Source organism: Atheta coriaria, unplaced genomic scaffold (genome assembly GCF_025399875.1).
Source record: "Atheta coriaria isolate IRGN ID8LTWV9N9 unplaced genomic scaffold, Caltech_Dcor_3.1 hic_scaffold_5_pilon, whole genome shotgun sequence".
NCBI lineage: Eukaryota > Metazoa > Arthropoda > Insecta > Coleoptera > Staphylinidae > Dalotia > Dalotia coriaria.
The window spans coordinates 9,640,599-9,653,410 of record NW_027045447.1 but is presented as its reverse complement, the minus strand read 5'-3'; positions in this window follow the sequence as shown (position 1 = coordinate 9,653,410).

Below are 12,812 nucleotides of genomic sequence, written 5' to 3'. Positions count from 1 at the left end.
AATCAAAAGGTATCATTAAAAGTTTTAAAAATTTCATAAAATTCTCAATTTTAATTTAAAATTATTAAAAATGCAAATAATACGCTTTACCGCCCTCTGGCTTTGAATTATATAATTATACCTATGGTTAAATCTCTATACCAATGTTTTTCAATTTTTCACTGTTTAAGAAATATATTTGCGATAAAAAGTAGCTTATGATATTTTTCTTAGTCTAAACTATCTCCATACCAAAATTTATCAAAATTGGTTGAGTGGTTTTTGTGTGAAAACGTAACAAACAACAAATAACCTAAAATTTTCATTTATAATATTAAATAGGTAGAATGTACATTAGTATATCCTAAACTAATCAGAAGAAATAATTTTCTTCCTTTTATTTAAGTAAATTTTAAGATTTTGCCAAAAAATCATCAAAAAATTGCGTAATTTTTTTTCTAAAATATTTAACCATGGTGTATATTATATAACGTGCTAATGCGCAACAAGTAGTATCGTTCAACTGGTAGTTTTCACATTAGTTATTGATTGTTTGTTGAATTTGTTACAGTTATCGATCGCGCGCAGCGGACCATTATTGGCCCCCATTTGGAAAGGTGATAGCGAACGATTAAAATGTTATTTCACTTGACGTCAACAACAACGCGCCGACGTAATCCAATAGATATTATTAGATACTAACCAAGCGATTAATCAGCGGTATTATCGATAAATAATAACGTAATTAACTAGAACAATATAAAAATTGCATCGACAATAATCTCGACGTAACCAGAGTCGTTAAATGTGAAATGTAGACCACTGGAACAAATATTTTAACTGGTAAACTATTTACCTCGCTTTAAACTGTTAAATAGGCACTTGTATTAGACTTTATTCTTAGTTGAATACACAGTTAAACTTCTTAATTAAGCATGAAGTATGGAAGTTTATTAAATTACACCGTTACATTTAATTGCAAACCCGTTTATCACTGCATTGCAATGCATCAATTTTCTTATTCTTTATAGTCGTTTGTCATTTGTTGCTGGAAGGTAATTACTATTAAAAGTGCAGTAAAAAGATAATTTCCAGACAATTTGCAATGTGATCTGCGTATTAATTATTATGTTCACATGTTTTACTTTCGCACGTTTCGCATTAATTCATTAATCCACGTTTTTGTTGCAATCACACGTGATAATAAAAATGTGATTGAAATAACTGATTTTATTAGCTTGTTAATCATAACAGAGAATAGAATATTAAAAAATTAATACCAAATCAAGGTGTTCTCATTTCTATTTTCTTCATAACATGTTTTGCAAAAAAATATTTATTGTTATTTGACTTTTATTTATTGCTTTAATCTGCGTGGATTTTAGTAAAAATACTAATAATGCACTTTTTCTACTTCCACTTTTAAAATATAAGTTTTTCCACAGTTTTGAAACACAAAAAGTGGTACTTTAAGCACAGCTGTGGCTAAAGTCACGGGCTTTAGTCAATATTAGTGAATATTGCTGAAGAAACGTAAAATTGTGCTTCTCAGTATGCAAAAATTATTTTTTAAGTTTTACCTGCGTAGAAAATACTTTCGCTGTCTTTATGGAATGTAATGCTAATTATCAAATTATGTATGCAAATTTAACAATCACCTAGTGTCGAATTCTTCAAATTATTTCATTATTCGTAAATATCAAGCGAAATGATTGTGAATTAAGTTTTCTCTGCGTTTCATTGAACTTTAACTCTTATTCTCTTTTTCCATCCACACAAGTTCGTTAGTTTTTAATTTTTCATTCATCCATCGCTGGATTTCATCGTAGACGCTTCGAAGGTTATGATCACCGACAGCATTAGCAGTAATTCGTGGCATTCGGCCGAATCATCTTCCATTATTGCATTATTCAATTATGTTTGAATTACAAAGCGCGACATCGCACTATTCAACTGTTCTTACCTTTGGCACACTTTTACATTCTTTACACTTTTCACTCAAAATTATTAACCTCGCGTAGAAATTGTGTGCGATATTTGCTTGGTGAGTATTCAACGAAGACTGAGAATGTGACTTATCAGTGTTTTTACAAATGATTAAAAACTGTCGTAAAAATACAGCAGTTATTCAGGTACAACATTAAACAGTTGAGTAAAGAATCAAGGTTAATATTAAGTGCTTACTTACAATTATCGCAAACAAATAAACACACGAGTCTTATCAACACGTCAATGTTGTTAAATATTTTTTCATAGTTAAAACAGTGAATCAGATTTAAAATATTTATTATTTGTTTTTTGTAAATCTGTCCATACCTCAACATATTTTGATTCGGTTTTCTGCCACCAGATGGCGCATTAACTTCAGTTGAGGTTAGATTTGCCAATGATGAACATTGTCTTGATTTCATCCTGACACAAATTTAAAACCGTGTAAAAACGCATTTCGAGGTCGTTTAGAAAGGAATCACAACTTTATTTACATTACAATACCAAATCGACCGAAACTAGTTAAACGAATTAAAATGCATCGCATCGTGCGCACTGATGACCCGCATCGCGATTGTAACATATGCAAGAACTCGTTGTGTAGTAAAATTCGATTTGTGGATGATTCAAGTTCAAGTGAACCGCACAGGTCCACACAAACGGACACACCACGCGGATTAGTATTTCGAAATAGACGCGTTTTAAAGTTTACGTTTTCGTTTTCAGGCGTTTTTGGTACGCGTCCACGTTCGCCGACCGAATAACTAATCGATTCCATTCGTCATTCGAACGTATTACGATACAGGTATCCGGACTAGTTCCAACTTTTGACTCATTCATCGATGCGAAAACAAGTACGAGCCAAAGATAAACAAACAACAAAAATAAGTATCAGATTTAAATAGGCGTTTCACCAGACCAGACAAGTACAGTTAGCTGCTATTGAATTATGTAAAGTGAGTTGTGACAATGTTTGGTAAACGCTGAAATTGTAGCAGGAAAAGTTGGCGAAATTTGCAATTTCAATGAAGCCTCTTGACGTTTTGATGTGCAATTTGCACCGGAGCCAACTTCCTGCTTTCCATCGCCAGACTACGGCATTCCAGTGATATTTTCAGCTGGTTACTAATCTGCACAAGGATGTATGCGTGCTAAATTTAGACAGGATGAAAGAAATTTGCTAAAAACACTCTGTAAATACGTAAAACTATTAAAATAAACACAAAGTGAGCAAATATTTAAGTATGCTCTGGAAAACGTTTTAAATAAACACAATTTCCTCAAAACAAACGTTTTGAAACAATTTTGGCGCATTTTTGCCACGCCCAGCTAAACTATGCGCATGCGCAAGAAAAAAACAATTTTCCCATTGATTGGTAAATAATATTTATGTGGGTGTGTATTCTTCGACCTGTAGTTAATGTTGTTAACATTAATAAACAATGTATGCGCATCAAACACGAATGGAGGTCTTGTGATTTCGTCGATATTTGAGTTTGAACTTTACGATGCAAGTGCGCACCTCCTGCGCATTGTGTTTAATTGTCATTGTTATTGTAATTGAAGCGATTGCAAATATTTACAAACATCATGCTTTTTCTGCGTCGTGTTTCCATCGCAGCGCCGCCGGCACGTTTCCAGAGATTAATTCATGTATGCATTAATGCATTTCGTTTTGTTTGTTTCTTCTTGTAATTGTATTACACTTGTAATGCAAACATAATACATTTATAATACGCGTAATTACAATGCACGAAGAGATTTAATAAAATGATCGTTTATTTTGTGTGCTGAGCTCCGCCCACATTGTAATGCGCATGCGTTAATATTAATTCGTATTTATATTTGTTGTTTCGCGTAGGTGTTATATTCATTTGTCTTCTGACTTAAAGAAAGTAACTTCCATTAGTGAAGATGACCAAAAATGCCAGAACAGAATAATTTATGTCTTTATTTCCGTCTAATTTGTACAAATTTCTATAACTCCTCCGTGGCTTCAGGTAACTTTTAGTAACAATAGATTTTCGACCTTCGTGAACCTCATAAATACCATAAAAATATTTTCAAATTTATTTCTTCATTAAAACACCCAAAAAAATGTATTACTGGTGCTTTTTATTAAAATTTATTCATCAGACGAAATTCCATTCTTCTTGTGCATGTTGTATTATTTATTTTTTGGCATTATTTATTATATTGTCTTTTAATATAATAATTTCGTGCGCGTCGCCGTAAAACAAGTGAGCGACCAAACCCAAAACCCAAAATAAAGAAACAACGTCGATAAATCATCAAGCGTATGATTATTAAGATGTTATCGCTGCGTATGATGTCATTTTGTCTCTGCGTGCTTCAAAAACAAATTGTAATCATGTGCAAAAAAGAAAAAAAGAAAGTATGTACTTACAACAATATGACTTAAGTACCTGCAGTTCTGTTTGTTTATTCAACTATCGTAAACTATCAAATTTGCCAAATAAAAAACGAGAAGAATAAAAAGAAAACATGTTCTTTATTCGGTTAATGTAGGTGGTAGTTTGGAAGTCAAGCGTCAATAAAAAACGGAATTTACAATCTGCAAGTTGCGAGAAAGTGCTAAAAATCGCTTTATTTTATACGTTTTCTTCTGAGTCACAAACAAAAAAGTTTCAAAAATAAATGATGTGTACCACTCGGAAATAAAGAAGATTTTAAGATAAAATAAGTTCAGATAAAGCTTAAACCCGAAATTATTTTGACTTTAAGTTGACTACGCATGCGCAGTTATTTCAGATGCGGTTTTATGACAAAAATCTCTTGAAATTATCCTCTTCACCTCAATTACACTTATTATGTACGATTATGATGATATAATGACTTTACAAATGTTTAATTGAATATACCTACTTAAACTTGGAGACAGAATGAAATTAAGAACAAGCGTCACTAGACTCTTGAACATTACTTACACGTAAAAAACAAAAGAATAGAATTAAAGAAATTAAATAAAAGAAATGACGAAATGTCCGCCGGTACTCAAAAAATTGCAGATCTTCTTTCAACGTTAGATAATGTTGCAACTTCTTTGTTTTAATGCAAACCAAGATTATATTTCACCTCGAGTGTCAGAATTCAGCATAAAACTCAGCATCACTCTTTTCCTGGCATTGTTATTGTTGACTTTCAATAATTGCAAAATAAAAATTTGGTAATAACGAATGATGCCACGCGGCCACACAGAACGAAAGCTAATTGACGGAATTGTTAAAACTCAAAACTGAAATTTTGATGCAATCCATCGATTGCCGGCTTGATGTTTGTAATCAAACATTGATTTTCTATCGATACAACATCATAGGTGTATAATTTCGATTGGTAATAATACAACATGAACATAATTATTGTTCGGTTGAAATGCGTGTCACTATAAAAACTGAATTAATATAATAATTCATGTTTGTGTAATGCTTCACACTCGTCTTTATTATTTATTGCGTGTTGAAGCACAACGGATTTTGTATTTTTATGATGTATTCGTATTGAATTGCACGATTTGTGCGCACGCGCAATAAAATAATCACTTTCACCCGCTGGTACATAAAAAAACGAATGCAAATTTATGATGAGGCGACGACGCGCATCGAACGAAATCAAAATAATTGCGTCTACCAGTCAACAACTTCAGCAAAAAAAATGTGCATGTCAATAAAGATGCTGTAAAAAGAAATGTTTATTGATTACGGACAAAATTGCTACAATTTGCATCTTCATGTACGCCATACTTTCTTTTTTATTTTGATTGCACTCGAAAAGAAATTGATTTGCATAAAAAATTTTGATTGTTTACAAATTATAGCAATTTGGTGGTCTGTTGCCGTTGCCATTTTCGGACGATTCACTTTCGTTTTGAAATCACATTCAATTCACGAATTACGAATTACGAATGATTTAAGTGACCACAAATCATCTGGTGAGCATTGTACTGTCTCCGACAGTTGAACAATTTAATAGACCAATGATTACGCAGCACTTAAACTTTAAGTTTTGTTTGTTCCAAGATTTATTGTTGTCAATTACAGTAAAATTATTTTCAATACAAGTTTCCTGCTTGTGTGACGTTGGAAAATTACTTCCGTGGGTACACCCCAGAAAGAATTATTTATCATATAGAGTTGGGTAAAGTTTTAAAAGTTTTGCGTGGGTTTGGGATAAATATAAACCCGGAATGTTTGAATGGAGCAATGAAAATGATTATTTCAGTAATGTACATTCTCCCCTGCACTTTTTCTTTGCCGTGTCATTTTTCAAAGTCTTGCCACCCTCTTACTTTCATCGCAAAGTGAAGAAAAACAGAATTAGGGGATAACTAACTCTGTTTTTCTTTATTTCTACACTTTTCTGCTACAATTTGGTAATCACCGAAACTACTATTTGCTTACTCATTACTAAATGTTATTTACTTTCATTTACGTTCATTTAGGTGCTCTTAATTTTAGTTTTATTTCGCGTGCAAGTTCCGGAGGGTGGTTTCCACTTTCCGCTGCACGTGAAAACGCAATCCAGACGTGTTTATCGATCAGCTGGCTCGCATCGCACTAGTTAACGCAGTGGGCGAGTCCGCGCACGTCGAGGGTGCTTTCAACCCTCCACGGCTCGCCAGACGCCGCGACGCGGCACACAGCTGTACAAGTACATACCTCCATCGAAGGTGCTCATGTGTAATACCCGCATAAGGTGTGTGTACGTATATGTTTTTATTGGGTTATGTGGTGGTGAGTGCGGAACTGCAGAAGTGCACATTGCACATTACACAACTGCAGCTTGCAGTCTCTTGACCCCGGTCTGCGCAGCAAAAACTTTAAAACTTCAATATACGAATAGAAATAAATATACAAGGTGTGGAAGTAATTTTATAAAGTTTGGAGTTGTTTTATTTAAGAAATGAGATTTTTGTTATTAAAAACACCTTGTATAATATAAATGGAGAAGAAAGATGTTAAACAAAAGGAGCAAATTGACAAAACTTAGCAGACTTCACTCTCGGGACCAGACGGGCCAGACAAGTTGAAAAATCAATAGTTTATTCTTTGTTAAGTGAGAAAATAAGACTTTTGTCTCAAAAATAAAAATTTTCTTTGTTAAAATGGATTTTCCACACTCAAAATCATTTTTCATTTGATTCTTTAAATTTGAGAAATAAAAAATCCAATTTACGCACCTAAAATATAATATTTGGAAGTTAAGATTGTATTTATAAAAATATTATATTATCAACATCACGTCATCACGATTCGACATTTTTCCACGACTTTATCACCCACCAAAATCACAACAACTCCAAACTTAAATCTAAAATAATCGTAGCAATACGAAATTCCTTCAATTCCTCGTTCAAAAATCGCTCGCGTTCGCAAGATGAAAGTTGGTTGCCTTCTGCGTTGAGCAGCGCGCCGAAAACCGTTCACAACAATGTGCTCATGATTCGTTTGATTTATTTGTTTGCTCACAGTCATGATTATGCCCAACCGAAAAGTTGCTCGTGTGCGTTGTCGATATTATCATCATCGCGGACATGTTTTTCACTCGAAGCAGTCAAACATTAGCCCGTTCCAATCATAATACAGAATGAAGACGAAGAAGAAAAAATGCATGATACTTATCATTAGTAGTAGTGATACAGATACATTTTTTGGTGGATGGCAGAAATTTGATTGATATTCTAACATTCAAGCAATTTTAACAAAGACACACAAACTTTCTACAAATAAATGTTGCTAGCTTCTGGCACTACTTAAAGAATTTAATTTATTATTGTTAATCTTTCGAGATAAAAATGATTACCTACACTAGACTAGATTTCACTAAAATAAAATAAACTTTTGGTTTTGAATTTCCGGTATTATGAATTTCTGACTGCGATGCGATACAGTTTATTATTATATGTTTTACGAGCGCTGCTGATCTGTAAAGATTCCCCAAGCGCAAAACAAACCAATTTTATTAATGAATCCGAGTTTTACGAGCGCGATTTATTTAATGCGCCATCACAACACAGCACAACATACTAAATGTTTCCAATCTCAAGAGGATGTCAATAAACTGTGCGTGTTTTAGACTAGTGTCGGGATTGGATGGAGTTCTTCTTTTTTGTTCGTGGTGATACGTAACCCTAATAACAATTCATAAAAAATCATAAAAGTCATGCTCGCCGCTGGAAGCAATTAACACCAATCAATTTATGCGGCGGGTCGCGCCAACCCATAAGAATTCTACAATCAGCAGCGCGACGATGGGCGAGAGAAGAATAAATTTAAGCGTGTGGCCTAGATCGACATATCGACGCACAATCCGCACAGTGGTAAAATAAATTAACATCGGAATAAATGTTTACGAATTTTATGATGATAGCTAAACGGAGTGATTGTCATCCTAGAAATATTTTTTACAACTGTTTTATAGACGATCAATAATTGTTGTTAATTCAGAAATTTACCAACCGGAAGCAAATTATGAAATCTTAGCAGGAAAAAATTTGTTTTACGTCAGAAAAAGCAGTAAAACGAGCATAATTTCATTTCAAATTAATAAAAGTCACAAAATCTGACAAAACTGATAAAAATAAACCGTTGAAAACAGTTTTCTCTGTAAAAATTTTAATTTTAATACAACAAAACGAATTCAACGTTTTTATTCACCTTCCCATTTAAATATTTCCGTTGCGATAATGAATTCAACAGTGACACTTTTAAATGTTAAATATATCAAACAAGTGGCAACTTTTCGTGTCAACGCACACGCAATTCTTCATTAGTACACTTTAAATTGTTGAGAATATCATGGAATGTCAACTTGAACTTGATCCACTCGTAGACAACACCAAATTCGAAAAGCATTGAAAAAATAAAACATCAAAGGACTACATTTTTATTTTATTAGTCTCATCATGATGCGAGTAATAAAACCGAAGAAAGAACTACTTCCTTCTGATCGCCTTGAGTACATTGGCTTTTCAGTTTATTTAGCTCACGCTTTTTGTTCACCGTGCGCACTGGAATAGTATTAATAACGTGGACATTAATATGTTATGTTAAAATCGATTCAGGTGCTTAATATTCAACCAGCGATGTCATTAAACTACCTACGAGTACAAGCGCGTAAAAATCGCATGACTTGTATGGATGGCACACGAAGACCGAATTCGTTCAAAAAGTAAAATTTTCTTTTTTAATAGGAAATTCAAACAAAAACACATCTGAAATTTATTAAGACGTCTAAAAAATTTCTCCGCTTGACTTCCTCCCGTCAAGAAGACTCACCTCCACATCACGCTGTTTAAACATTAATAAAGAAACAAAACCACGGATTGCTGGCTTAAATAATGGCTTGTAATCGTTTTAAACACAAACATTAGTCTGTACGCATGACGACGATTCAGTTCCGGTTTGTTTGATGCTTGATCGCTCGCAATTGAGAACTCAGAAAGGCACAAAAACATTTAAACGCGTTTAATTCGCTTAAAAAATAATAATTCGAGACCGTTTAATACGTCGTTATAAATTACACGATAATAACACTCTATGGACGGCTCTTAGCATACGATAATAAAATTATTAAATTATTACAATCTCTACGCGAAGAAAGAAAGGAAATTATTAACTACATGTCTCGAATTGTTGGTATGGACATTTTTGCTCTGCGAATAATTGAAAAGTGATAAAACTCGTAGTGTTTTGGCATTTGATGTGTGCTGATGTAATGTGATTGTTTTGGGTGGTTTTCAAAGTCGTAAAAATCGCAACGTAATTTATTAATTAATAAAACGTGAAATACGCGCGCGCGCTGGCGATAAATTAAATTAAGATTGTAAACGGAACAGAATGCCAGAATGCGGAGGAGATGAAACTATGCGTGCTTACCGTAAAATCTTTACACCTTTATTTTGGTGTGGAGACGCAGCAAAGTTTTCTCTTCGGGTAATTTAATATCTTGCTTGTTTCACGCCGCGTGAAAATAAAAGTAAGAGTAAAATGTTTGAGATTTTTTTGGTGAAAAAGCACGTTTATTTGATTTCGGTCATTAAAAGTTTAAATATATTAATATATTGATGGTCCGTCCTAAAATTAAATTCATTGCAAACTGTGCATTTAAATGTTAATAATGATAAACATTTTAAATGCCGAAATATAATAATTATTAACTCCAAATTTTAATCCGTTTTTCAACTTCAACCTTTAAACAGTCAGTTTTTCCATGATTTAGAGACACAAAAAGTGGTATTTTAAACACCGACGGCAAAGGCCGTGACTAAAATACTTTAGTCACGGGTTTTAGTCACGGGACCTATAAAATGCCATGCGCAGTCAGCCAAGCAAGCCAAAACTAATAATACACAATATCTTCAATTATATAACTTTCAACCCTAATTTAACCCCCTCAAGTTAAACTTTTGCAACAAAAAGTAGCCTATTTACTTCTCTTGGATCAAAACTACCTAAATACTAAAATTTATTAAAATTGGTCCAATGGCATTTGTGTGAAAGCGTCACAAACAAACAAACTCACATTCGCAATTATAATATTAATTAGAATAATGATAGAAACACATTCGACACTCCAATAGCCTATAAATTATATTAGCAAACATGTTAAGGGTGTGACTTTTTTGACAATACGCTTTAATTTTTCCTACTAAAATATTTCATCTCTTTCTTTTTCATATACTACACACGGTGAAATTAAATGCATCTTTCCGAAGCCTCCGAAGCACTTTCTAATGTTTTTGTGCAACATGAAACTGGCCAGGCTTTGATTGATTAATAATTTAATTAAAAATGCTTATTTGCTTAGCTAACTGTACGCGGTTGTGTGCGCGTGTAGTTCTGGCAAACGAATGTAAATAATCCGAGATCTATAATTAAAATCTCTTGCGCTCGATGAAGAAGAAGAAACAAGAAAGATACTGCAGATGACGGCGCGATGCGATTCAAAGTGTAAATATTATCTAGTATTAATTACCCGAACGTTATTTCCGGTGCGTGCGGGTCATGCAAGAGGTGATGTCGCAATGAACAGGTCAAATCGATGAAAATATCGGTGTTGTTATTGTTGAATATCCAATTGTGAGATAATCCAAATTTGCACTGTAAACATCTAGCACATTTTAATAAAACCAGTTTTAACTTGTAATAACAATAAAAATTGTCATTATTATATGAAAATATCGCGGAGTATAAAACGTAGTGTCCCGCACGCGCTACCACCCTATCACAACATCTGCGTGTAACTGAAGTTCACCGAAAATGCGACGCATGCGAACGCATTCAGAGATCGCTCCCGAGAATAGCGGCTAGAGCACACATACAACCCACACACATAAGCATTGCGCGCGTTCCCTATGCGCGTTTGGCTCGTGCCCGAACGTGTGTGACCCCTCTTGCGATAGGGAACCCTCGATTCCCGCGTGTGCCCTCCACGCCCTGCGCCCACCCGTTTTCCGCACACATGCGGCACGTCGGCATAGTTTTTGTGCTCTGGATGTGAAACCCCAATAGGCAATAGAATAAGAGAAATGCAAGAGAAAGAGAAACAACTTATTAGAATCGGTTAGTTTTTGCTACGCTTATCTATGGTTTATTTTTTAGAAGCAAAAGGTACAAGATACCCGCATTAAAATTCAGGGAGCAAATATTGGTTTAATAAGCACGAGTTTAGTAACTGTGTATGTGTAAATAAATAAAATAAATAAATTCGAGGGTTTATTTTTTTTCATTTTCAAGTGAATTTATTTTATTACCCTTTTGGGTTTTCAAGGGTGGGAATGTGCAATCCCATGCGGTTTTGTCATTTATTGTATTGTGCCACCCTTTCTAATTTCAACGAGTGCTTCTCTTCCCTATGATAGTAAATTTTTACAATTCAACGCGTTTCAAGTCAAATTGAATGCACAAACTGCACAAAATGTAAAAAGCTCCGCCCACACAGAACTATACTTTCTGCACTGCATCTAGTACAATGCTAATATTAAACTCCACCCACGCACGATACACGCCTCCTTTTACGCCCAACGCCCTCTATACGCCTATTTATTTATATTTCACCCTTTTTCTTGCATATTTGATTCAATATCATTCGGTTAAATCGCTTATTCTTATCGGATTTAAACCGTTAAACCGACATCTCCTGCCGCTTTCGAATCGTATGCTAATCGATATATTTTATGCAATAACGAAGGCTTACAGGACACTATTAGGACACCGACAGGCTGCCGTCAGGAAGTCAGAGGGTGCATATTAATTAATGACGCTCCCCATTAAGGGTTACACACTGCAATTCGGCTGCATACTAGAATGACATCAAACGCTTTCATAGCCAGCCGAAAATTAAACTTTATGGCGCTTGACATTGATATAAAGCAAACATCGTTAGAATTATTCAAATTCTTCGAATACTCACCGCTCTCGGACGAGGAAAATCTAATTTTATCACTTTAATTAATTGTTTACAGCGTGTTTTAGTTGCACTAATTGTTTGTCAGACTATGACAAAGATTAATAACGATTTGATAAGTTTTTAAACTGAAAAGTACGTTAAGACAAAGGTTAGGTTGAAAACGATGATGCGCATGCGCAGTATTAGAATGCAAGTGTTGAATGTTGGTAGTACTGTTGTTTTTCTAATCGTAATTCGATACCCATTTATTCCACATAGCGGACCCTTCCTAACACACTCCACACTTCACCAGCTGTCATGACACACGTTCCCTACAGCCACATGGGCACAAAATAATAGAAATAACAAGCTTTCCCCTAAAAATGACTTCTCGATAATAAGCTATAACAAAAATGCTTTACAAAACATTCAAACGT